The sequence below is a fragment of the Myxocyprinus asiaticus genome, chromosome 31 (genome assembly GCF_019703515.2).
Source record: "Myxocyprinus asiaticus isolate MX2 ecotype Aquarium Trade chromosome 31, UBuf_Myxa_2, whole genome shotgun sequence".
In the NCBI taxonomy this organism is placed as follows: Eukaryota; Metazoa; Chordata; class Actinopteri; order Cypriniformes; family Catostomidae; genus Myxocyprinus; species Myxocyprinus asiaticus.
The window spans coordinates 24,395,267-24,418,249 of record NC_059374.1 but is presented as its reverse complement, the minus strand read 5'-3'; the positions used below and the strand labels follow the sequence as shown (position 1 = coordinate 24,418,249).

At 39.6% G+C, this 22,983-nt stretch overlaps 1 protein-coding gene across 2 annotated transcripts in view; it reads left to right on the top strand.

The window, feature by feature from the left end:
- Window positions 1-22,983, top strand: part of mcamb (melanoma cell adhesion molecule b) — a 68,912-nt gene that overhangs the window by 24,587 nt on the left and 21,342 nt on the right. The window lies entirely within an intron of this gene.

Genomic DNA, 22,983 nt, shown 5'->3' with positions numbered 1-22,983 from the left:
TGTGCAAAAAGTACGGGACAGTACAATAATTACTAAATAGGAAACAGGACAATAGGCACAGTAAGAGACAGTGAGATACAGTACAGCGCCGACCAGTACACATTTCTAATCTGAGTAGTGCAGAAAGATGACACTTTCTAAAAATGCCGAAAGTAAACATAACATACTATGAAATAGTGTTTTATGGACATAGCAGTTATTGAGGTAGCAGCCAGGTATAAAGTGACAATGAATTAAGTGCAACTCTGGACATGTGCAAAAGTTGGATGGTGTACAGGTGTGTGTGTGTGTGTGTGTGTGTGTGTCAGTCCAGTCTCTGAGTATTGAGGTGTCTGATGGCTTGGGGCTGTTACACAGTCTGGCCGTGAGGGCCCGAATGCTTCGGTACCTCTTGCCAGACGGCAGGAGGGTGAAGAGTTTGTGTGAGGGGTGTGTGGGGTCATCCACAATGCTGGTTGCTTTGCGGATGCAGCGTGTGGTGTAAATGTCTTTGATGGAGGGAAGAGAGACCACGATGATCTTCTCAGCTGTCCTCACTAACCGCAGCAGGGCTTTGCGGTCCGAAATGGTGCAAGTCCCAAACCAGGCAGTGATGCAGCTGCTCAGGATGCTCTCAATAGTCCCTCTATAGAATGTGGTGAGGATGGGGGGTGGGAGATGTGCTTTTCTCAGCCTTCAAAGAAAGTAGAGACGCTGCTGGGCTTTCTTGGTAATGGAGCTGGTGTTGAGGGACCAGGTGAGGTTCTCCGCCAGGTGAACACCAAGGAATTTGGTGCTCTTGACAATCTCCACAGAGGAGCTGTCGATGTTCAGCAGAGAGTGGTCACTCTGTGCTCTCTTGAAGTCAACACCATCTCTTTTGTTTTGTCCACATTCAGAGACAGGTTGTTGGCTTTGCACCAGTCCGTCAGCCGCTGCACTTCCTTTCTGTGTGCTGACTCATCGTTCTTGCTGATGAGACCCACCACGGTCGTGTCATCGGCAAACTTAATGATGTGGTTCGAGCTGTGCATTGCTGAACAGTCAGCAAAGTGAACAGCAGTGGACTGAGCACACAGCCCTGGGGGGCCCCAGTGCTCAGTGTGGTGGCAGTGGAAATGCTGTTCCCGATCCGGACTGACTGAGGTCTCCCAGTCAGGAAGTCAAGGATCCAGTTGCAGAGGGAGGTGTCCAGGCCCAGCAGGTTCAGCTTTCCAATCAGATGCTGAGGAATCATTGTGTTGAATGCTGAGCTGAAATCTATGAACAGCATTCGATCTGAGTCCTTTTTATCCAGGTGGGTGAGGGCCAGATGGAGGGTGGTGGCGATGGCGTCGTCTGTTAAATGGTTGGGACGATACGTGAACTGCAGTGGGTCTAGTGAGGGGGGCAGCTGGGTCTTGATGTGCCTCATGATGAGCCTCTCGAAGCACTTCATGATGATGGGTGTGAGTGTGACGGGATGGTAGTCGTTGAGGCAGGACACTGAAGACTTCTTCGGCACGGGGATGATGGTGGTGGCCTTGAAGCACGTTGGAACGACAGCGCTGCTCAGAGAGATGTTGAAGATGTCGGTAAGAACATCCACCAGCTGGTCTGCACATCCTCTGAGCACTCTGCCAGGAATGTTGTCTGGTCCAGCAGCCTTCCTTGGGTTGACTCTACATAGAGTTTTCCTCACATCAGCCATGGTAAGACATAGCACCTGGTTGTTGGGAGGAGGGGTGGTCTTCCTCGCCGCCACGTCGTTCTGCACCTCAAACCGAGCGTAGAAGTCGTTCAGTGCATCTGGAAGGGAGGCATCATTGTCACAGGCAACTGATGTTGTCCTGTAGTTGGTGATGGCCTGGATGCCCTGCCACATGTGCCGCGTGTCGCTGCTGTCCTGGAAGTGACTGTGGATTCTCTGGGCGTGTGCGTACTTTGCCTCTCTGATGGCCCGGGACAGTTTGGCCCTCGCTGTTCTTAGGACCACCTTGTTGCCTGCTCTGAAGGCGGAGTCCCGGGTCCTCAGCAGCGCACGCACCTCCGCAGTCATCCACGGCTTCTGGTTGGAGCGTGTGGTGATGGTCTTGGAGAAAGTGACATCATCAATGCACTTGCTGATGTAGCTGGTCACTGATGCTGTGTAATCCTCCAAGTTGGTAGAGTCGCCATATGTTGCAGCCTCCCTGAACATGTGCCAGTCAATATATTCAAAACAGTCCTGAAGAGCAGAGATGGCTCCTGCTGGCCAGGTTTTCACCTGCTTCAGAAGCGGTTTTGTGCGCCTGACGAGTGGTCTGTATGCTGGGATTAGCATAACAGAGATGTGGTCTGAGTAGCCGAGGTGGGGGCGAGGCTCCGCCCGGTATGCACCTGGGATGTTTGTGTAAACAAGATCCAGCGTGTTCGCCCCTCTCGTTGCAAAGTCCACATACTGATGGAATTTAGGGAGCACTGTCTTGAGATTCGCATGGTTGAAATCTCTGGCAACAATAAACAGTCCGTCAGGGTGAGCATTCTGCAGTTCGCTAATAGCCCCATACAGTTCACAGAGCGCTTCCTTAGCATTAACACTGGGGGGAATGTAATCTTTGGTTATAATCACAGTGGTGAATTCCTGTGGTAAATAAAAAGGTCTGCATCTAACAGTCACAAACTCCACAAGCGATGAGCAGTAGCTAGAGACTAGCATAGAGTTCTTGCACCATTCCGTGTTGATGTAAACATACAAGCCACCACCGCGAGTCTTACCGCACAGAGCTGTATTTCTGTCGGCACGAAATGAGGCGAGCCCGTCTAGCTGAATGGCGGCGTACGGAACTCTGTCACTGAGCCACGTCTCCATGAAAACAAATACACAGCAGTCTCTAAACTCACGCCGCATAGTCTGCTGGAGTCGGATGTAGTCCAGTTTATTGTCCAGGGTGCAAACATTTGAGAGCAGGATAGATGGGAGAGCCGGCCGGCTATGGTTTGTTTTTAGCCTAGCATGGACCCCCGCCCTCTTGCCGCGCTTCCACTTCCTCGCACACTGCTTACGACGTCCCCTCCCCCGGCCACCGGCATCAGGTGACGCCGAGGACAGGAGGCCTGGTCTCCGCAGCAAGCCGAGGTCGTGTAGCTTCTCCTGCGGATCATCATGCAGCTTCGTTGTTGCATGATTCTTGTATTTGAGCAGTGTCTGGCGATGGTAAACACGAACACAGGTTGCTTCGATGTCCATGTGCCGTAAAAGTCGGGCTAAGAAACAAAAAATAGCATTTTGGATCCAGAGCAGCCGCTGCGTGCTACTGCGCCGCCATCATAGTGGAGAGAGTGATTTTGCTTTCACTCTGGATGCTTCTCATTCGGAAGGCTGCAGCCTAGTTTGTGCTTTGTGTCTTCTAATTTGTTGTATTGTCTAAACTACTTGCCCTTTTTATATTTCTACATATTATCATTGCTGCAAATGCAAATAAAAACTTGAAGAGAGAAAAACATTGTTAGTGCGCATGGCAACGCCATAAAGATTTCCACCTCCGTGGTCACGCAACTCGTTTTCCGCATTTTGTTTTAAATAATTTGGGACATGTGCAAAGGATTGTGGGTGATTGAAGGCCATGAAGGATCACCCACATATCCTCCAAAATATGACAAATGAAGGCTGTGAAACAAGGCTTCCTTCCAAGGGTCCTCACAATTGAGACCGGCTTTGACGGTCCTGGATGATGTGGCAGCTGAGATATCCAGCCTAACGAGGCTGCAGCCTTCCCCCAATTATTAATTAAATCAGTGGTTACTCAGAGACTTAACTCTCAGGGGGATAGTCCTGATAACAAAGGCAGAGGGTATCTCAAGGCTCACCTACGCAGCTCTTTCCCTGGTGGTCAGTAACGTTACATGTAAGATAATTGATAATATGCTCTTTAATTATTTATGGAAAAATAAGACTCATTATATAAAGAAATCTGTAGTTATGAATACAATAGGAAATGGTGGTCTGAACTTCTTAGATTTTACTGCTCTTAATTATACTTTTAAAATAAACTGGATCAAGCAGTTTCTTAAGAAACCAATGTCTGTATGGAACATTATACCCCATTTTGTCTTTTCTCAGGTTGGGGGTCTTCAATTTCTTCTGCTCTGTAACTACAGCATCCCCACATAGATGTTATATTTGGAATAATAAGTAAATTTTGTTTAAATCTTAGTCTCTTTTCTTTTATAAATGGTTCTCAAATAATATATTTTTAGTAAGTCAACTTTTTATCCATGGAGGGCTTTTATTGAATTATTCTGAATTCTTATCATAATATAAAATTCCAATTACTCCGAAAGAATTTGCTGAAGTTATGGATGCTATCCCTTCTGGGATTAAAATGCTTCTTTGAAATCATGTCTTTTCTCCACTTCCTTTACAGTCATTAGATCCTGTTAATACACCAGTTGGTCAGATCTGTTTCTCTTCTTGCTTAATAGATGTATTAGGGCCCTTTTTCAGAAAGATATTGTTTCTAGTCCAGCTGTGTTAACCTTTTGGAATAGTCGAGTTGTTGGTCTTGTTTGGAAGAAAATTTTGAATTTACCCCATAAATATCTAATTACAAGCAAAATTTCCTTTAAGATTATTCATAAATTTTATCCCTGTAACTATTAAACAGAAAGTAAATTTAACTGTGAAATTGATGTTTCTTGTGCATTCTGCGGACTGCATCCAGAAACAATTTTTCATTTATTTTGGAGTTGTCCTTACTTCGTGTTTTTGGTCCAACATCTGCTCATTTGTTAAAGAATATATTATGTCTAATTTTCAACTTTTTTTGAAAACGTTAAGTTTGGTTTCTTTAACTATGATATGTCTCATGGTAAAGGATATTAATTGATTAATTTGTTACTCCTCGTAGGTAAATTTAGTATACATAAAGCTAAGTATGGGAAGAACAAACCACTGTTTATAATCTTTAAAAAAGAAGTCCGACAATACTTGAAACAATTCTGAACTTAAAAAATAAGAAAGCTGTGAAATGTGTCAAAGTATGTAGCGTCTTTAATGTCTTTACCTAATATATCCCCTGGCTGTATTATGCTTTGTTTTCTTAAAAATGTTTTTGGTTTTGTCTGTAAATGTTTTAGTTCTGTCATGTAGTTATTGGTTATACAGTAATAATATATATATATATATAAAAGAAAGGCTGCAGCCTTCCGATTGAGAAGCACCCTCCTAAATATCTAACGAGATGCCAGCCAGTATACAAACGGCAAGCATTTCTAGACTTCATTTTTCAAAATATAAGTCCCACATTAATTAAGAAATTAATACGAACTATATATATATATATATATATATATATATATATATATATATATATATATATATATATATATATATATATATATATATTACAACAGATTATTTTAGGATATCCCATAATATGGTGAAATTAACTTTATATTATATGCCTTTTTCCAATATGAATTTAAAATGTAATATCTGCTACAAAGCTAATGGTAAAACTATACATATTATACGCAGTCCAATTAACTACCGTTTATTTGGGCGGTGGGGGTTCTGATTTTAAATGCGCTCCGCTGACGTCATCATTGAATAATCGTATCACATATCGCATTTTCCAACATCTTATCGCATTTCACATTTTTCCTCCATATCGTAAAGCCATAATTCAGTTTTCAGTTTTGTTCTAAAATTAAAATTTTACAACATTGGCGGTTAGGTTTGGGTAAGGAAGTAGGGTTAATAAAATATAGATTCCCGTTGACTATATTAAACCATTTACATCTAAAAATAAATTGAATCTCAGCAACACTATCAGCTTCAGCCACTGGAGGCAATGGTTCAAATTTCGGTAAGCACAAATAAATTTTAGCAGCAGAACTTTCAACCTGTTGCCAAATTCACAGTGTGATCAGTGTCAACTCACACCATCAGATGAGTCAATGTTGCTGTGTTTCTCTGGTTGTGATACTCAATAAAACAGAGCAAAGTGCCACAGAGCCACAGTGTTTAGACTTTTCAAGGAAATAAACCTTCAAATGGTTTACTTATAGCTGTGTCTGCATGTTAAGCTTTTTTAACACTGAATAAATTACACGTATAAGTTTTAAAGATCTTGCTCCTTTTTCTCCCCTTTTCTCCCCAATTTGGAATGCCCAATTCCCAATGCACTCTAAGTCCTCGTGGTGGCATAATCCGGGTCGCCGCAATCCGGGTGGCGGAAGACGAATCTCAGTAGCCTCCGCATCTGAGACCGTCAATCCGTCCATCTTATCACGTGGCTTGTTGAGCGTGTTACCGCGGAGACGTAGCACATGTGGAGGCCCATGCTATTCTCCATGGCATCCACACACAACTCACCACTCGCCCCTCCGAGAGCAAGAACCACACATTATTGTGACTACTAGGAGGTTATCCCATGTGACTCTACCCTCCCTATCAACCGGGCCAATTTGATTGCTTAGGAGACCTGGCTGGAGTCCCTCAGCACGCTCTGGATTCAAACTCGCGACTCCAGGGGTGGTAGTCAGCGTCAATACTCGCTGAGATACACAGGCCCCCTGATCTTACACCTTTTCTGAGATAACGTAAAAGGCTGAATGCTTTCAGCATTGGCACATAGCTCAAACTGTTCTTCTTAAGGCTTCCAACAGTCTGTCCATGTCATTCACTAGTCTAGGCTAAAGTACAGGAACTCACACAACACAAACCCATTAAAGCCTTTTAAAGAGAAACTATGAACCTCAGGTCAAGGCAATAATTATTTGGATGCATAGAAGTGCCGGGCACTAGTGCTTTAATGGGGAGTCATACTCATCATCTTAGCACACCTGCTGTCTTTGCTCTGGTGTTTGACTTCTGTCCAGTGAACTGTTATAAGACTGACAGCATGCTGATATGTTTAGATGAGTGTGTTACTGGAGGGGCTGTGTAATGTATATATGCCAACAGCCTGACTTTGATGTTCATGACAAAAGACTGCTAGAATGCTTTCAAGGCTTGTCCTAAAGTAAAGCTCAGCATAGCTAGGCTAGCCCAAACGATGGACTCATGAATATGTGTTATCAATGGCTGTCTCCAAGATAAGTGCATCCCAAATACTGTATTTAAAATAGTATGGATGTTTAGGTATGCCAAACCTTCTTGGATGGTATACAATTTCAGTTGTTTCTCTTTTGCATTTACATGTATTTATTTAGCTATTTTTTTATTTTTTTTATCTAAAGCAACTTACACTACGGTATACGTTTTGTTAGTGATAGATATATACAGTATATCATCCAGGCCGATTAATCAGGTGATAATTGGCCATTTTAAGAATTTCAGCTGATAACTGCGCTTGATTTTCTGATTAAAAGTGGTAATTCTGCCAAAAGTGCAAAATCTAAAAACATCGACAATAAACTATAATGCATAGTGCACATTTTCTGTTTTTGTGAGTTAATATTGCACCTAGTGATTTTTGACCCCAGACCTCACCTTTATTTTCTATCATTTAATATGTTACTTGCATTGCATTAGCTTTCGTTATACTGGTTTTTTATTTAGTATTGCATGTAAACTTTTTCTTTGGGCCATTGCATGTAACCTCACTGGCATTGTAATGTCAAACACACCTGACACAGTGCTGTTATTGTTAGATGTGATAGAGTATGACATGTCAACAAACACTTGTATTGGATATTTGCCTACATGAAGTGCTCTACATGGAAACAGTCTCTTCTAAGGAAGCTTACTGTAATATTTCTTCTCTCTGTTGTCCTAAAACATAAACCATCTCCCTTGGCAGCAGAATCTTGAGTACAAGATACACATTCTGTTGATCTGTGGGGCCAAATAAACATCCCTAATAAACAAAACTTTTACAGCATTAGGTATTAAACAAACATCTGTGTGATTTGGAAGATGGGGTCCAAAATTCATCAGAGGACGTGGTAGCTTATACTGCAGAGCTGCTGTAGGCCTCCACTGTTTGTTTATACTGTAACTCTGTGGAACGTAGTACAATAAAGCATGTGACGATTGATGCGGTGGATTTAGCACTTCAGTTTCACTGTACAGTTGTGGGAGTTTTTATATGCAATTCAGCTCTGAAGATAGAAAGCAAATGCATATGGAATCCAAGTCATTTATAATTTTCCGTTCAACATGAAAAAATTGAAAAACAGGTACATCATCCATTGACAAAGGCCATTTGTAGGCCTCTGTACTGGTGCGATGAAACTAACCCTAACCTTATATTTGGGAAGAGAGCAACCTGTTATTCCTCAAAGCTCGTGCTTAGCTGGCCTCACAAGCTGTTAGGGATTTTATTTTATTTTATATTTTATATTTATCCCCTTTTCTCCCAATTTGGAATGCTCAATCCCCACTACTTAGTAGGTCCTCGTGATGGCGCGGTTACTCACCTCAATCCGGGTGGTGGAGGACAAGTCTCAGATGAATCCGTGCATCATATCACGTGGCTTGTTGTGCATGACACCGCAGAGACTCACAGCATGTGGAGGCTCATGCTACTCTCCACGATCCACATACAACTTACCACGTGCCCCATTGAGAGCGAGAACCACTAATCGCGACCATGAGGAGGTTACCCCATGTGACTCTACCCTCCGTAGCAACCAGGCCAGTTTGGTTGCTTAGGAGACCTGGCTGGAGTCACTCAGCACACCCTGGATTTGAACTCGCGACTCCAGGGGTGGTACTCAGCATCAATACTCGCTGAGCCACCCAGGCCCCCCTAGCTGTTAGGGATTTTTATAAGACCATAGCCTAATGCTCAGGATGATCTATGGCATGCTGCTGTGTGCAAGTGTGCTTGTCATACCACACTGAGCTGTTGAACCATCATCAAGGTTAGACAGAGTTCATAGATTCCAATGGAGTGTCCTGGCACATTGACGCACAAGTAGAAGTGTTACATTAAGACCGTGCAAAGCTTGCTCCTCATTATATAGAAGATTGAGAGTAAGTTTTTGAATTGGCCTAAAATAAGGTTCTTATTAATAGGTAATATTAACATAATGAAAATTATAACTATACCTCAAATTAATTATATTACTTCAACACTACAGCTGTCGTTTCCACCCAATTTATTGAAGAGATTTCAGAAAGCAGTAAAAAAAAAATAAATAAATAAAATAAAATTTCAAGCAAAAAACTACTTTTTAGTTGTACCAAGTTGTATGCAGCCTGCAAGGATGGGGGGCTTGGTTTACCAAGGGTGGATTGGTATCATTACTCTTTCTCCTTGGCTTAATTATCTAAAACACTGCTGCTCTTAGACCAGTGGTTCTCAACCTTTTTTGGATGAGTGCCCCCTTACTTCATTCCCTTACCCATTTCTTGAATTCGAGCAGATGGAGGGCTATATCTGGGGCCTATAAAATGAAAAGACAGAAACTAATAATAAAAGTGATATTGTATATTTTATATTTGCCTTAATGAAAAATTTTATTTATTAATTTATTATTTATTTTTATAGTTTTAATAGTGGTATTTGTAACAAGACCATAGTAAGCACATGGAAGCGTGGATCTTCTTCACTACCATGGTTAGATGTAACATGATTTCTATAAAACAAACTATGGCATTTTTGTAATTATAAACAGTAGACCTTCTCTAAACATGTAAAAACAATAAATACAAAATATAAATATTTACAAGTTGTAACAAAAATTAATTCTATTTCCTCATTCCCCTAATGTAGCCTATGACAAATTTAATAGAGCTGAAGTAGTGATATGATATTTATTATCAATCTATTTCTGCCTAAAGTACAATTAGTGTTACTATAGTAAATTCAAGGGTGGTGATGTAGAATTCTGTGCTGAATTCAAATGGTTTTCGCTTCTTGTGTCTTGCTTCTCACCGATTTTCACAAAGCTGTGAGTTTAAGAGCTCGAACTTTAAGAGCTTTGCACTTGCGCTGCTCTGTCCATTTAGCCGTATCCATCTACAGAGCCATACAGGTGCATTAGGCGAGGTTGTGCCTCTGCCTGTGTATTTGACACTGCTAAACCAGATACTTCAGATGCGTCGCTAGACTTCAAAATCAGATGAACCATGGTACAAATGCGTACCAACCCAAATAATTGAGAACCAACTGATATCCTCCAAGTCTAGATAAACATTTTAATGCAAAGAGGAACTTGACGATAGATTTGATCATTGACTGATAAATGCCCCCCATTTGTAACCTAACACCCCCCTCTCTACTAATTTGCTCTCAGCGCCCCCTGGCATCCTTTGAACGCCCCCATGGGGGGTGATACCGCCCCCGCTGAGAACCCCTGTCCTAGACAAAGCATCAGCTTGGGTTAATATTGAAGAGGAACTCACAAAGCCATATCCTCTCCATGCTTTTATTACTCAGACGTGTGGTGAATTACCCCTTAAGAATCCTACCCAGATAGCAAAATTTTCTTGGCCCGGATCTGGCTGCATTCTGCCTGTGAGTTTGGCCCACATACCGCATGGAATTACGATCCAAAATTGGCCCAAAACCACTTTCCCAATGTAAGCCGTATCCTCCCCAGAAAAAGGCCAAAACTCAGCCACACTTATTTGGTCCCCCTAGCATGCAGCCGTAATTGGACCACAACTGTGCCAGAATTCCCAGACATCAGCCAGAAAACAGCCAAACAATTTGCCGCTGCTGCACTAGAACTTGGCCACAATTTATCCTATACATCCCCAGAAAGCAGCCATAATTGATCCACAGTTATGCCAAAATCCTCAGCTATCAGCCAGATAACAGCCTTAACATTACCAAGCCCCATATGTAATGTCATATTTTGTCAAATAAATGGCAAAAAAGCAAAGATGTAAAATTTGTTTTAAATTTTTATTCAGGTTTAATTCAGGATTAAAACACACAGATGTCATACATTTGCCAACATAATTGCAACCCTCATGGAAAAAATACACATACTCAAATCTTTACATAAGTTTGAAAATCTGTAAAGGATAAAAAAAAAAAAAAGCAGCAGAAAGACAATATAACAGAAGCAAGCAATAAATGTAAAAATTGTTCAACATTAAAAAATAAAAACAATATCTACAGAAAATAGTAAAATATACTAATGTAAACTATGTAATGGATACATTATTAAAAAAGCAAGCAATAAACATACAATTGATGAACAATCAAATAAGCTGCAAAAGACAATAGAACTAAAACAAACAATAAATGTAAAAATTATAAATAAAAAATGTTAAACTGAACTGTTAAAAATAAAAGCAACCTAAAAATAAAAGAAATAAGTTTGTAAGCTATCATTCAAAATTACTGTTTTGATATTAGAGTTTTCCCATATATGCTTACATGCTGTTTATTGTAGCGTGCTTGTCTTCGGTCAACTTGTTACATTTACATTTCATTTAGCAGACACTTTAATCCAAAGCGATTTACAAATTAAGAATACAGCAAAAGTGATTCGTCTTAATGAGGTAATAACATGAAGTGCTGCAATACAAAGTTTCAAATTGCTCAGAGAAGTACAAGTAGGAAGGAAGGAGAGAGACTGTTTTTTTGTTGTTGGTAGAAGCAAGACAGTTAGTACATTAGTAGGATTGGGTCAAGAGCTCACGAAAGAGATGCGTCTTCAGATGTTTCTTGAAAGTAGCTAGAGAATCAGCTGCCTCGAGTGGAATTCGGATCATCTTTCCACCAGCGTGGAGCAGTGGAAGACAATGTCCGAAAAAGTGATTTTGTGCCTCAGTGAGATGGCACCACTTTGGATTTCTTCTAACAGCCTAGGAGAAGACCATACAAGATTAGTGAAAATACAGAGATATTTAATTGTACAGCAGATGAAATCTAACTCTAACACATTACAAGGACTGGTCGTCCATCATAACAATAGACTAGAACTTTCTATTTGAACAAGCACATGTCAAGAAGATTCTTGATTTAAGTTTAATTCCAGAAATTAATTCTCCAGAATGTGTCCTTTATGTCAAGGCCACTCAACGACCCTACTCCAAGTACCTGAAGTTTTGTAAAAACATACAGTCAATATTAAGCCAACAATACTAGTGCATGCCTAGCACTAGCACAAAACTTGCCAGATTTGAGAGTCAATCAAAAAGACACTTTGCGCCAAACGATTAACAGCTGTGATATCTGTGATGGTATTTGTATGCTGATCTTCCACTACTCGTTTGTTTCCTCCTTTGCTCCATCATTATTTCCAGTTTTGCCATTTCATGTAGCAGTGCTGAAACATTTAACACAGTAATAATGTTAATTTATCACTGTTTCTGGTATATGAGTTATTCTGGACATATGATGGCAATTGAATGTATGATATGAAACTAGCAAAAACAATCTTACATCTTGAGAATGGAGCAGGAACTCAGCTCACAACAGAACTTAGTTGCCTCATGGATGGTGTTGAAGGTGCATCTGGAGACCGTTGAGGCCTTACAGATGAGCTGTTATGTTGTGATTCAACCAAAGGAGTGTTTCTTTTGAATGCTTGTGTTATGAAGTAGTTGAGGTAACACTTTTGTGGAGCATAGACCTCCCCTTCACACTCATTATCATCAAGCAAGCGCCAGCTTCGTCTTTGGGAAGGTAAACACACAAAACAAGTTATAAAAAAAAAATATTTTGCTCATGTAAACACTAATTGTGAATAGTTTAATCTAATCTATGGGCAATAAACATCTCGTGTTGTTATGCCTCATCAAAAATCTATTGAAACATTTGCTTTACAAATCACTGAGAAATGTGTACGCCCTTAATTTTTAATGTGTCTAATTAACTCGTACACAATCTTACTTGGTTTTCATTTTTAGTGGCATCAAGAATCCATCTCTGCTTCAGACTGAAGATCTGTCTGCAGCTCTGTCAGAGGCAGCTTCTGTCGTATTCGCTATAACAGTCTGTGAATGACAGAATTGAAAAATCAAATACATACATGCTTTGATTTGTTTAATGTTTTTGTATTGATGTTTATTGTTACTATTAACATTGGTTTAATAAGTCACTTGATTATGAAAAGTTATTTATACGTACTGTACTGGCGTTTATAAGTACAAATGACTTTTGTAACAAGTCCAACTGTCTTGAGGTTGCTCCAAAGTCTTTGTTACCCTCTGAATTACTTCACATGAAGGCCAGAAGCACACACCATCCTTAACCCAAACACCAGATACATAGTTTCTGCTAACAACATGGAAATACTTTTTAATATTGCAAATGGAGAAGGGTGAACACCACAAATGTGTTTTTCACATTCACTCTGCCCATGAGCCCCAGTCCAAGTACTTAAAACATGGTGTCAACATAACATAATTCAAGTTAAAAAACTACCAACACTAACATGCAGTCTTAAATGAAAAATATCAGCACAAGAGTTGCCAGATTATAAAATAAAAAAAAACTCTGATTTTAAACTGACCCCCATATCTTAAGTTCCATTCTCTTTTTATGAATTACTAAATCACCATTAATAATGTTGAGTTAAAAGACATAATTAATCAGATATAGACATTCAAGTGATAAAAGCATTCAAACATGTATAGCACAATCTTACCTAGCGCTGGGAAAGCCCTTTTGTTGTAAATGGTTAATTTTTAGGGTTTCAGTGTTCTTTTCATCTTCAAGCAGAGATCAGTTTCGTCTTAAACATTTTTTTTTTTTTTTACATTTTAAAAAGAGCATTCAGCCAAAAAACAAACAAACAAACAATATATTGGTCATTCTGACAAATTATACATTTTTGTCACCTGATATCAGGGACGGTTTGGGACTAAAAAGTGGCCGGCTCATTAATTTCATTTTCCGGCTCAATTTCCAATTTTTGTGTTAAAAAAACAAGACATTTCGATAGACTGCTAGTCATGACAGCGGGCCCCACAGTGCAAAAATTGTCATAAATTAAAAAAATATAAAACCGCTGTAAATGTGATGAGTGGATTTTTTTAGAGAAAGCACTAAAAATGAACACTTAATAGCTCATGGTGGCGTAGTGACTCACCTCAATCCGGGTGGCGGAGAATGAATCTCAGTTGCCTCCGTGTCTGAGACGTCAATCTGCGCATCTTATCACGTGGCTTGTTGAGCGCGTTACCTCGGAGACGTAGTGCATGTGGATCCCCACGCTATGCTCCGTGGCATCCACGCACAACTCACCACGAGCCACACCGAGAGCGAGAACCACATTATAGTGACCACGAGTTACCCCATGTGACTCTACCCTCCCTAGCAACCGGGATAATTTGGTTGCTTAGGAGACATGGCTGGAGTCACTCAGCACGCCCTGGATTCGAACTCGTGACTCCAGGGGTGGTAGTCAGCATCAATACTCACTGAGCTACCCAGGCCCCCGCATGGAGTGCCATTTTATATTTTCCTGGTCAATGGCTGTGCCGACATGCGCATGTATGTGATTTTCCGAAGTTTGAGTCCACTTGTGAAAATGTTTCTATTTTGCATTTTTCCAATTTAATCTTTTTTTTTCATTATAAATTAGATTATGAGCATAACAGTTTGAGTGAAAAATTTGTCCGAACATAATCATGATCCTGCATGTGAATTTTCACAGAGCATCTTGTGAAAGTGCTTAAATGAAAGAAAACCTGTCATTTTGTACAAAATGAGTTGACACAGTTAGTCACAAATGTGCTTATTTGATTACTGATCACGTAATTGTGTGGAATCTTAAATATTTTTTATATTATGTCATTGTAATCATGTGATCACTAGTACGCAAGCAACAATGAGAGAGGAGCAGGCTATTTTATTTATAAGAAGTTTTTCGCCCCTGCATTCCAATCTACATCTTGATTTAATCCTTCCTCATGATCACGCAGCATATTCATCAGCTGAATGGGAGGTGGGGCCCTTTCATGTATAAAACTGGTTAAGAAATCCAGCCAGCTTTATTGGATTACCACCACAATGGATGTACAAAACTGATTTTTTATTAGATGGAAATAACTTCCTGCAGATGTATGTGTCTGATTTTTAGTTATATTGTTTTTATGTTTGAAGTTTTATTTATTTATTTGTTGGTGTATGTCTGTGTTATTGTGTATTTTTGTCTTATAATAAATCACAAATCAATATAAGTATATGTAGTGGCCCCAAAACATATTTTAGCCACACTTAAAATGATAATATATCAATATACACTATATTGCCAAAAGTATTCGCTCATCTGCCTTTAGATGCATATGAATTTAAGTGACATCCCATTCTTAATCCATAGGGTTTAATATGACGTCGGCCCACCCTTTGCAGCTATAACAGCTTCAACTCTTCTGGGAAGGCTTTCCACAAGGTTTAGGAGTGTGTTTATGGGAATTTTTGACCATTCTTCCAGAAGCGCATTTGTGAGGTCAGACACTGATGTTGGACGAGAAGGCCTGGCTCACAGTCTTCGCTCTAATTCATCCCAAAGGTGCTCTATCGGGTTGAGGTCAGGACTCTGTGCAGGCCAGTCAAGTTCTTCCACACCAAACTCGCTCATCCATGTCTTTATGGACCTTGCTTTGTGCACTGGTGCGCAGTCATGTTGGAACAGGAAGGGGCCATCCCCAAACTGTTCCCACAAAGTTGGGAGCATGGAATTGACCAAAATCTCTTGGTATGCTGAAGCATTCAGAGTTCCTTTCACTGGAACTAAGGGGCCAAGCCCAGCTCCTGAAAAACAACCCCACACCATAATCCCCCCTCCACCAAACTTCACAGTTGGCACAATGCAGTCAGACAAGTACTGTTCTCCTGGCAACCACCAAACCCAGACTCGTCCATCGGATTGCCAGATGGAGAAGCATGATTCGTCACTCCAGAGAACAGGTCTCCACTGCTCTAGAGTCCAGTGGCGGCGTGCTTTACACCACTGCATCCGACGCTTTGCATTGCACTTGGTGATGTATGGCTTGGATGCAGCTGCTCGGCCATGGAAACCCATTCCATGAAGCTCTCTACGCACTGTTCTTGAGCTAATCTGAAGCCACATGAACTTTGGAGGTCTGTAGCGATTGACTCTGCAGAAAGTTGGCGACCTCTGCGCACTATGCGCCTCAGCATCCGCTGACCCCGCTCTGTCATTTTACGTGGCCTACCACTTCGTGGCTGAGTTGCTGTCATTCCCAATCGCTTCCACTTTGTTATAATACCACTGACAGTTGACTGTGGAATATTTAGTAGCGAGGAAATTTCACGACTGGACTTGCACAGGTGGCATCCTATCACAGTACCACACTGGAATTCACTGAGCTCCTGAGAGTGGCCCATTCTTTCACAAATGTTTGTAGAAGCAGTCTGCATGCCTAGGTGCTTCATTTTATACACCTGTGGCCATGGAAGTGATTGGAACACCTGAATTCAATTATTTGGATGGGTGAGCGAATACTTTTGGCAATATAGTGTATATCAAAGCAAATTGCATGTACTGTATTTTAAACAAAGATTACTCAAACTGACTATACAAACAAAAGACTGTCAATCCGCGCCTCTTATCATATGGCTTGTTGAGCACGTTACTGCGGAGAATAGCATGAAGCTTCTACACACGCTATGTCTCCGCAGTAACGTGCTCAACAAGCTATGTGATAAGAGGTGTGGATTGACAGTCTCAGATGTGGAGGCAACTGAGATTCGTCCTCCGCCACCCGGATTGAGGCGAGTGACTATGCCACCACGAGGATTTAGAGCGCATTGGGAATTGGGTATTCCAAATTGGGGGGGAAAAAAACTAGCTAATTTTAATGCTAGGTTAATTTTATGTTAGATAATAGTTTATCTAATAGGTCTCACAACAAATTTTGGGATTGGGATTTGTGCCTCTAAAGCTTTTTTTATTTAAAGAACCCTTTTTACCCTGTTTGTGGAAAGAGTGAGGTACTCTTTTCTGAGCACAAGTACCAGATAAGAATTAAGACAAACCTGCCCTGACTACATACCAAGGCAACAGCTGTTGACAGGAGATTACAGTTGCATGCAAAAACAGAAATATAAACATGCACATTTACACACACAACTCACAACACAACTCACCATGTGCCCCACTGAGAGTGAACCACATTATAGTGACCACGAGGAGGTTACCCCATGTGACTCTACCCTCCCTAGCAACTGGGCCAATTTGGTTGCTTAGGAGACATGGCTAGAGTCACTCAGCACACCCTGGATTTGAACTCATGACTCCAGGGGTGGTAGTCAGCGTCTTTACTCGCTGAGCTACCCAGGCCCCCAAAATTAGCTAGTTTTAAACCAACATGATCACACAGGAAATTGACTTGTTGCTTCTGAATGTTAATGTACCCTGAAATCGACCCCATTCTGCAAAATTACTGATAAGCACCATCCACCATTCCTTCAGACATTTTCTGCATCAATTTATACAGCGCGTTTTCACCTTTCCCTCTGGCACTACAGACACAAATTCTGGTCCCGATGAAACCAGAAGGTAATCATGTTCAAATAAACATGGGCAAGCATGATTTTGCGGTTGCATTTTTACTGCACTGACATTTAAGTTTTGGGTTTGGGTTAGGGCATGGTGTTAATAAAATATTAATTCCTGTTGACTGTACTGCATCATTTACAACAAAACTTTTGCGATCAAAATATTGCATATATTATGTAATATTTATTGCTATAAAATAACAAAATCACACAATCAGCTTTTTAAAACTGGATTTAAACATGCCCCAAATGCAACAGAGTTGCAAAAATGGAAAACCTCATATAAAATGAATAGCAAATAAAACAGCTCATGTAAAAATTGTTTGATGAGCTTTACGATCATTTTACAAAATTTCCTGCAGGTTATTCACCTCCTTTCAACGACCATTTGTTGAATGAAAAAAAGGACTTAATTTCAGACCTTAAGTGTGTTAGCCCCTATTTTATAGCCTTTTTGTGGAAACAAAATTAAACCTATATTAAAAATTGATAGATTGATGATAAAAAAATCCATCTGGATCAGTTATCTCATCTTTTCAGTCTCCACACAATTTGTCAACAGTTTCTCATGAACACATTTTAGGCTGCTGTCTTCCTTTTTTGGCCATTCAGTTTTGTCTGAGAGCTTTTTCCACACAGAAAGTTATACAGCCAAACTTCTTGGAGTGTGTCCAAGTCTCTTAATTATAATTAAAGCTTGTTATGATGTTAAGCATGGTTACTGCTTTGGCATCTTGGCAGACCTTCACTTGTCTGTAGATCTCTTTTAGTGGTCAAGATATTTGAATACACTATTATTTTTGTCTTATCTGTTTCAGTTCATCTCTGTAATCAGAAGAAATTTGCCAGGGTTTCATAAAGGGTAGTAATAAAATGAAGACTAATTCTGGATGTTTATGCTTAGATTATTTTGACGCTTTGTATTATGTCATAAATGACTCATAGCTTTAGAAAGGCAGATCTTAATAAATTGTGGAACTGTTATATGCAAGCCTCAGTTCAGCATTACCAGTCATGTTCCCCTGATCTGACCTTAGTCATTAGATGTGCATTTAATTCAGTTAGCCTGAAAGGGAGGGCATCATTTTGCTTCATCACCACACGAGTCCTCAGAATCTACAGTAACAAGGTGTTACATTGTTTGTAGATAGCGAGATTTCTCCTTTTTGTCATCAGTGAATAAGTCGGAGGTCTGATGGCCACAACAAAGAAAGTTAGTTTTGAGCTAATGTCGTTAATGCACAGGAAATGCCTTTGTTGGAGGAAACTAATCAGATTTGTGAAATGTGAAAGCATCCTTCATTCTCAATTATCCTCTTGTAGTCCCTGCAGGACCACATAGAGGACAGGAAGGCTGTTTACAATAGATTTGAAGGGTACTAAGGAGCACTAGCGCAAAATCAATCGGAAATATGAGTCCAGATCATACTGCACACCTTCGCTGTAAAGTGTTAGCCAACAATTTTTCTCACAAAACAAACAGCATGACTAGCAGATGGTACAGGCTGTATTTTGTTGCTTTTTTATGATCTGACTCAGGGGTCATCACTGTGTCAGTGTGTGATGGACATTTTGGTTAAAATGCGATTTTTTTTTATCATGGACATAATAAAACAGTTCCCGTATTCACAAAGATTTTTATCTTACCACTAGGAGTTCTCCAAAGAGTTCCTAGCTAGGAGTTTTTGCTTAAAACCTATTCACAAAACTGCTAAGAGCAAGATTTACTAAGGAAATCTTAAGATAAAAGTTTTCCTCACAATTTCTTTGAAAGTATCGCCTGCGGTAAATGGTTGTTTTGCTTTGCTAGTCCAAATGCTAATGTAAGGTCTAGAGGTAGACTTATATATCGCTTTTACCGATTAATCGGTGCCATTAGTTGCTTTTTGGAACTATTGGTTATCGGCAAATATCTATGTCGATAGTTGTCAGTAGTTTTTTCATAATTTCAAAATAAGAGTCCCCAGTGTATTTTTGGCTTGTTTATACTTAAAAGTCCCACATAATGCACCAAATCTTCTTTTTTTCTGGGTATTATTGGGATTTTGGTTGAACAAAAAACTGCATCTGGGATTTTATTCATTTTGGACTTATTTCTTTGCCCGCCATAGTAAAGAAAGAACAATATTTTTTTTTGACATTCTATAAATTGATATTAAAAACTATCGTCCGATTTAATGGTTATCAGACTTTTCCACCACCTTAGGCATTGTATCGGCAAAATCCACTATCGGTTGACCTCTTGTGAGGTCACTGGCATGTTAAACTTTCTCTTGACTGACGAAACCAGACATCAGCTTAACTTGACCCGTTCTTGCCTCCATTGCTTTATTAGCAAACTGCCCCTTTTCAAAAGAAAACATGCCATCTATTTTTACTCTCCTCTTGCATAACTTATTATTATGGTCCCTCGCTGTTGTTGATTGTTGTTGATTAAGCTTGTCTGACCACACCTTATCTACTACATAAACACATCATCTTGCACAAAAACAGAAAACTCCTTCTCCCATGACAGATTAATAGTGTGTTTTGCTGCCATTTTATTTGAAATTTCACAACTAGCTGGCTAGTTCAACTCACTGGTCTCGCTTGATTGGAGCTTGACCTCTGAACCCTTAAGCGGCTTCCACATGACTCACATCAGGGCATCAACGCTCTGCTCAACACCAGCGTCAAGCGCTGCTTTGACCTCTACATGTCAAGTGTCGCAGGAAGTGCCAAAAAGGTGTGATTTTACAAGTTTGCCAGGCAAGAAAGCAAGAGGTGTGCACACTAAACATTGAAAACATGCATTTGGACATGAAAGAGAAAAATTCTGGCAATTGCTTTGATACATTCATTGCAGAAAGTAATAAGAAGACTCATTACATTAAGATCTTAAAGCTGATTATGTAACTTTTTCTGTGTTAAAATACTTCTCCTATCCAAGCTTAATATGCAGAGACAACTATATGTAAGCCATTCACAGGTTAATTTTCTCGAAAACTGTAAGCACTGTTTCTGAGGCGCAATGAAAATTGCTCTGTTTGTTTTGAGCGACCCACTTAGACCCACCCTGGGACTATATGGGGGGCGTATTTAGAAAGCTGTTCCGTTTGGTGGAACTAGTGGCGTCTCTGAAATCTATAGTAGAGGTCTTTTGAAAACAATAGTACATTTTTATGAATGAAAATAATTCAATAACCATTCATAAAGTTGGACATTTTTCAAATATTCCTTGTTGCTTTGTACTCTAAAAGAAATCAGGATTGAGGTAAAAACATGCGAAAATCACAAAAGTCAGACCTGGCATTGGAAAGACAGACTTTGCATATATGCACATTTCCTGATACTTATTGGCTGCTGCTTCGAAAGGTCAGTGGCAACAGAGTCAAAGCTGAAATTGATTAAACTTTGAGGGCTGCTTTACAACACTTGACTAGAGCACAAAGTGACTCTGGGGGCAACGCTGGCACTGCACTCAAAAAAATAATTGAACTTTATTCAATCGAGGTTTGTGTACAGTGGTTCCATGTGTTTGAAATTAGTTTTCTTAACTTAAAATTATTATGTAATCTCAACACAAACTCTTATGTAGAAAGAACCCATTTGCATTGGGTAAACTCAACAAAATTAAATGTGTCAATATATCTCAAATAAATCTCTTATATTTTTTATGTACTAACTATTGAATGTGAATTTTAGTGTATGCAAAATAGATGCTGGTTGGAAGCACTATAAATTGTAGTTTAGTAATTATGATATGGTTAGCACAAAATTGTTCAATGAATGACACAATCAATTTCATGTGCGACATCTAAAGTACTTGTCCTCATCGTTAGCTCACGCTCCATTCTTCACAATAATGATAACCCTCAAAACTCCAACATAACAGAAACTCTTCTAAATCTCAACATAACAAAACATTAAACACTAAGTAGTATCCCTTTTTATATTTATCTTGCACAAAAACACATAAAATAACACTTCATTTTAAAATGTACTCTCCCTATCGAAAAGCATGTTGGGAAATGCAAATCACCTGCCCAGTTTCAGCAATGCTACATTAACACCACAAAAATTATTCATGTTGTCCCAACTCAAATGGATAAAACAAAACTCAATTTTACAAATTTAAATGGTTAGAATGCAATGAAATCAATTTGTGACAAAATGTTCTAGAATTGTTTTGCTTTAGTTCATTTAAATTAAATAAATTGAACAAGCAGCAAAAACATTTTTGGAGTGTGACCCTTCGCGCCATAGAGTTCAGTGTATACGTAAACTTCCACAAGTCATGTGGATGCCTCTTTTGAATGCACAGAGTATTGCGCAACCTTAAAATGATCTTGCTGTCTATAATAAATGTGACTATTCAGACAGACTGCACTTCATCAGGCATATTTCCTGTATAGGAAAAAGTATATAAATGTCTAATTATAATGCCTGATAAAATTCAGTCTGACTGAATAGTCACACACACACACACACACACACACACACACACACACACACACACACACACACACATACATACATACATATATATATATATATATATATATATATATATATATATATATATATTCTCTCAATCCTAATAAGTTTTGCCACAGACATGTTTGTCCGTATAGGGCCACATACATTCAAAGAGCTTTAAGATGCTTTAAGTGAGAGAACAGCTCATTTCAGGCTGGCTTGGCAAACAGTAGGTCACTATTCTTGAGATAAATCGAGTCTTTCTTCCTTGTGAGGCGTGACATGCAGGAATGCAACACATTAATCTGGACATGGGTGGGCTCAATGAATTCCACTCATAATATCTTCTGCCTCTAGTGCTCCCTTCAATGCCCCCACTAGATCAGGCATTTGACAAGGGTCCAATCAAAAGTGGTCATCCCCATGCCCTATTTCCTGTAACTAGGGTAACTCCTTCAAAGGATAAAGGAATAGGGATCACAAAGTGCATTGGTTTGGAACTCACTCACAGATAACCTAAACAACAACAGAAGAAGGGATGCTGATTGTTTTCCATGTACAAGTAATACCATTTGACTGATTATTTTGAAGGCCTTTTTTTCCTAATAGCCAACCAACTTTTATTTGACAGTTTACATTCATTAATTCATTCGTTCGTTCATTCAATTACTTGGCAGACGCTTTTATCCAAAGCAGCTTATAGTGCATTTAAGGTATACAGTACATTTGATCAGGTTGGGTGTCGCCTTGGAATCGAACCCATGACTTTTAAATTTTTTAAATCCTCATGCTCACTTATGAAGCTATGCATGGTTTTTGGCTCCTGATGTATTTGTCTGAGCTTTTAACACTTTACAGCCCAAACCGTAATCTCTGCTCCTCCCAGTCTGGTCTCTTGGTTGTCCCTCAGACTCATCCACGTTCTATGGGTGACAGGGCTTTCTCTTCTTATGCTCCTAAATTGTGGAACTCACTTCCAGCTGATATTAGAGAAGCACAGACTTTAGGCATTTTTAAATATTTCCTTAAAACGTATTTTTTCAGGATAGCATTTGCTTGACTCTTTTATTTTTTTATTCGGATTAATTATTATTTGTGTTTTGATATGCATATTTAAACTGTATACTATATTTGTTTTTATGCT